Source organism: Lactuca saligna, chromosome 6, assembly GCF_052625555.1.
Source record: "Lactuca saligna cultivar CGN05327 chromosome 6, ASM5262555v1, whole genome shotgun sequence".
NCBI classification, from domain to species: Eukaryota; Viridiplantae; Streptophyta; class Magnoliopsida; order Asterales; family Asteraceae; genus Lactuca; species Lactuca saligna.
The window spans coordinates 18,385,602-18,390,871 of NC_136422.1; the positions used below are offsets into that span (position 1 = coordinate 18,385,602).

The following is a 5,270-nucleotide window of genomic DNA, read 5'->3' on the forward strand; positions in this document are numbered from 1 at the left end:
TTGGTTTTTGATGGTGTACTCGCCGAGTCCATATGAGGTACTCAGCGAGTAGGACTATCAGATCGTAAATTTTGATTTTCTGCTTGCTTTTCTGCCTCATCCTTCTGTGAATCCTTGGGTGCTTCAGTCTGAATAGGTGCCATGACCGCAGATAAGTCTTCAGTAGCAGCATAAGCGGCTCCCCTAGTGACATCATGTCTAGGGTTATGGTATTCTCTAGCGTGTTTAGAGAATTCTTCAATCAATTCTTTAATCACCGGGGGCGGCTTCTTTGTAGGTGGGCATTACGAGTCTAGTAACTGCCTGGTTGTGACATTGACTCCATCATAGAAGATGGAGACTTCTTGTTGGTTGTTTAGATCATGGTGTGGGTAATTTTTTAGCAAGCTCTTGTACCTCTCCCATGCTTCATATAGTGACTCTCCAGCTTGTTGTTCAAAGTTTGCAATCGCCTTCTTCAACTTGGCTATCTTAGAAGGTGGGCAAAAGTGATCAATGAATTCTTCCTTCATCTTGGCCCAAGTAGTGACTGATCCGGGGGGATTTGACTTGAGCCAGTCTTTGGCAGCACCCTTGAATTTTAGCGGAAGCATACGAAGTAGTTGAGTCTCGCGGGTTACATTTGGAATATTGAAGTAATCAGCTACATCATTAACTTCATCCAAATGCTTGTAGGCATCTTCATGATCTTTTCCATAAAAAGGTATTTCTTTGAGTGAAGCTAGGATATGACCCTTTAGCTCGAAGGTAGCAGTCGCGGGAATTGCGGGTTGCACAAGTCCCGGGCCATTGTCGTCGTGCATCCTCTCCCATGGGGATTTCATCAATGTTAGCCATTGTGAAAGCTAACTCTTCCTCGGACTCGGTTTCATGCTCGTATGTAGGCTCCTCTTCTTCCTCGGTCTCGTACCCGATATCTTCTTGAATTGGATCTTCGATTATCAAAGAGGCACTGGATGCTCCTGATTTACTGCTCTTCTTTTTCCCAAAAACAATCTTCAAATTCGACAAAGGCGACTTCTTTGATGTACTTGAACTCTCCACGTCCTTTCCTTTGTTCCTTTTCAATGCGGATTCGGGATCTTCAAATGGGGGTACCAGTGGGGTGTTTGATCCTCTGGTCATGAAAGTCCTGAAATAAATAGAATAAAAGCGTAAAAAGAACAAAACAAATGTACTAAAAAAAATAAAAATTAACTGCTAAATAAACTGGTAGCGACTGCACTCGGCGAGTATCAGTGAAATTTTGAAAAATTCTAAACTTAATATTAAAACTAAAACAGATGCTAAAACCTAATTACTAAATACTAAATTGCAATAAATGAACTCTATGCAAGTAAACTCACACAAAGGATCGAAAAAATTAGGAATTAGATTAATTATTTAGAACCGTTCCCCGGCAACGACGCCAAAAACTTGATGTGTGTAAAATGCACTTGTTTTATCCCTACTTTTTATTAATAAATTTAGCACACAAAGGCAGTGAACCTGTCTTTTAGTGGTATAGATTAGTAAGTAAGGTGTGGAACTCAGGGAACGGAAAATTAAACTAATAACTAATTTTAACTAAAACAATTAATAAAAGTAAAAGGGGTTTCTTCTAGTTTTGCAAGACTAGAAACTTAGGCACACTAAATTAACTAAATAACTAAAGCAAACAACTAATTCACCAAATTTGATAAAGATGTTTCTATTTAGGTTCAACCAATTCACTCCTATGGTTATTTGTATTTATGATAGATTAATTGTTATTGCCTACCAATTATAGTGGTTAGGTTCATGTTCATTACTCCCAACCCTTAGACAATTAACTAATTTAAGCGGTGATGAAGTGTTTAAACTAATTAATTCCCTAGATTAATGATTTGGATTAAATAAGATTTGTAGTGGTCAATTAAGTTACTAATTCAATTAACCTCTTGTTTGATGGTTTCTCAAACAAGCTCACACATTAATCTTCCTATTGTCTTATTAATCTTAGTTTCATAATCATTACTCGTAAGCATATGGTTTAGTGTTCACATAGACATATGAGATTAACAACTAAGAGATGTTCATGCAGCCTAATTGTCTTCCAATTAACAGAAAATAGTAGTGATTAATGCATAAGGTTCTTTAACAAACTTAATTTAATAGATCACCAATAAACAATCAAACAAAAACTAATAATTAAACCATAGGAGTTCCTTGGTATTCCCCAAACAGAAACAAAAACTTATTTAGTTCATAGTTGCAGTAGAAACAATCACAAAAACAAGTTTAACTAGATCAAACATATTCAATTCCTAAATCTAAGTGGTAGGATTAACCTAGTTGCTTGAATTCTTCAAAAGATTGAAACTTAGGGTTCCTCAACGTCTTCTAGGGATCTTAATCGCAGCTTGACCTTCAAAAATCGCCAGGAATGTTGCCCCATTGGATAAAGACTCAGTTTTTATAGATATCTCAAAACAGGGTGTACTCGGCGAGTAGCAGACCAAATCGCCGAGTAGATGCATAGTTATCCGTCTTGAATCAGGAATCGTAGCTATCTTCTGGAATATCCTCGTGTACTCGCCGAGTTGAGTCGTGTACTCGCCGAGTAGACGGTCTTTTGTCCCTTATTTTCATTCTTTGGTCTTCAATTGCTTTCCCTTGCTCCCTTTTACTCCCAAACATGTCTTTTGGACTGAAAACAAAATTCCAACCATTTTAAGTATCTTTTGTTCGCATTATTCACATAATTAATTAAAAATGATTAAGAATGTGTACTAAATAATTAACTAATTATGCACATATCACATCTTATGTGATTTAAATGAGGTATTTCAACTATTACAAGACACCATAAGGTATCTTACTTCCAAATATTTAATCTGACAAACAAGACAAACAGCTCAAACGACAACCTTAGGGATGCGTCTGAAAAAATGAAATTTCGTATTAAGCCGTTTAGAAAATAACCAACACTCTGGTCCCTTAGTACGTGTTTCCCTGTTTCCGAAAATATAAAAAAACATCCAAAACGGAGTTTGTATGCAAAAGATACGACTGTTTTAAGAATCCAAAACCAGTATTATACTATTTTTCTTAAAACCACTAAAGTTGTTTCTATCCGTTGAGGGACATGCACATCGCGAATGGAAATTCTGAAAGCATTTTTGGACGCAGGTTATAGCCTATATAATTAATTTCATATTTGATATATATATATATATATATATATATATATATATATATATATATATATATATATATATATATATATATATATATATAAGTTAAAAAATCTGACTTTTTCCGATTATTAATCGCGAAGTCTTAAACTATTGATTTCGACATAATTTCTATTATTGGTAATGTATTCCGGCAAAATACAGGAATCCAAACCAGTTGTTGTGGATTTTATCGATGAAAACAGCCCAACTCTCAATAGTTTCGCGAACGGCTATATATGTATGTATATATGGGTATAGACGTTTGTTATGATCAATTACATGTGGTTGGTTAAACTGTTATAAATATACATTATATATGTTTATTTTAAATTTAACAAAACATGGTTTAACAAATTTATAAATTTTACATTCCTAAAGTATGAGTTTAAAGTTATACATATATCTTTATTATACAAGTTATATAACAAATTAATGATAATTGGAAATAGATAATATTTATTAAGAAATGATTTGTAAAAGTTTTAAGTATATATATATATATATATATATATATATATATATATATATATATATATATATATATATATATATATATATATATGCAAGAGGGAAACACCAATAATATATACAAAATCAAACAAATAAATACAAATACATACCTAATTAAAACATACATCAATACACACAAATTACATAATGAAATAAATACAAAATACACAAAATACACACACAAAAAACTAAAAAATAAATAAAAATAAAAATAAAAATAAAAAACCTTATACAATACAACTTATGCCTGTTATTATACAACCATTTACCACTCGCTGTTTACTTCCGAGCTTTATCCTAAACAAAACCTCAAGCAAAGTTCCTGTTATCCTTCCATTGAAGCCATTCCATCTATGGAACATTCAAGGAGGAAAGGAAGAATTAACACTCAAACTCAACTTAAAATCCAATCAAATCTAAGGATCAAATTCTTTTTTTATACAATCAAAAGTTAAAATGTGAAATAAAAGAACGCCCTTCACCTGTTCATAGCTTTCACTGCCTTCAATCATCCCCATTGATTTCTGTCAAACAACCAAAACCCAAACACCTCCATGTTTCCTTTCATTCTGCATCAGTTCCAGTCAAGAACACAAGAGCAAACACCCATCGATTCCCTATCAAACATCAAACAATCCCAAACATCTATCTTTTTATTCGATCAATTTCTGCCCAATAAATTTTGATCAATAACAATAAAAAAAATGAAAGAAGAAGATCACGGGAGCTGCCAGAGCAACCCCGTTCAGGCACCTTAAAACCACCGAGAACAAAACCCACCGAAGTGGGTGTTTCCCCAGAGCCCCTTGTCACCACTTTCGTCCTTCCCCTGCTCCATTCGTCAATACTTCCTCCTCCTTCTTGTGTTGATGACGATCGAACCAGCCAAGAAAACGAACCCCTTTCACATTCATATTCTTCCTTCTCTGCTGTTCCCATCGACGACGAAGCCCCGGAGACCACATCGACTTGCGAAGCCGGACCTCGCACCTGGCAGCCGGACTGGAAAGAGGGAGAGCCTCGCTGGTTTTACCTCTTCTCTTCCTTCGGTTCGACCAAACACCCGGAGCGACGCCACTACCCTCGTGCGCCTCTTCCCCGCCGCTTCGATCTATTCCACTTCGCCCTCGCAAACGCCGGAGACAGCCTCCACCTCGCAATCGATCGACTGTTTCTTTTGCTCAAGTTGAAGAAAACGGAGACCCGATTCTCTTTTTGCCTTCGTCGTTCCTCCTTGATACGGGCGTTCTGTCGGCTTTTTGTCCCTATGGCCGATAAAACGAAGATGCGATTTAAGCCCTTTCCCTTTTGTTTGATCCAAGTCAGTCGAATACGGGATTACAATCAGAAAACGGGTTTCGATTTTGACCCAGTCAAAATTCAAGGTCCACTCAAACTTGCATTTAAATTATCAAAATTGACCCTCATTTGACAAATCCCTTACAAGAGCAGTCCAATCCCCAATCATTGAATCCATTTATTCCAAACAACCCCTCCTTTGAAATTATTTTAACCAATTCAGTCCAACTTCGGTTAATTAAATTACTAAACGATCCCTATGAT

General features: G+C 35.7%; 1 non-coding gene across 1 annotated transcript; it reads left to right on the plus strand.

Annotated features, from left to right (window-relative positions):
- Positions 1-357: 357 nt before the first annotated feature.
- Positions 358-464, plus strand: LOC145003599 (small nucleolar RNA R71). The gene has a single exon (XR_013662053.1). It is a non-coding gene; the product is annotated as a small nucleolar RNA R71 (small nucleolar RNA).
- Positions 465-5,270: the final 4,806 nt, after the last annotated feature.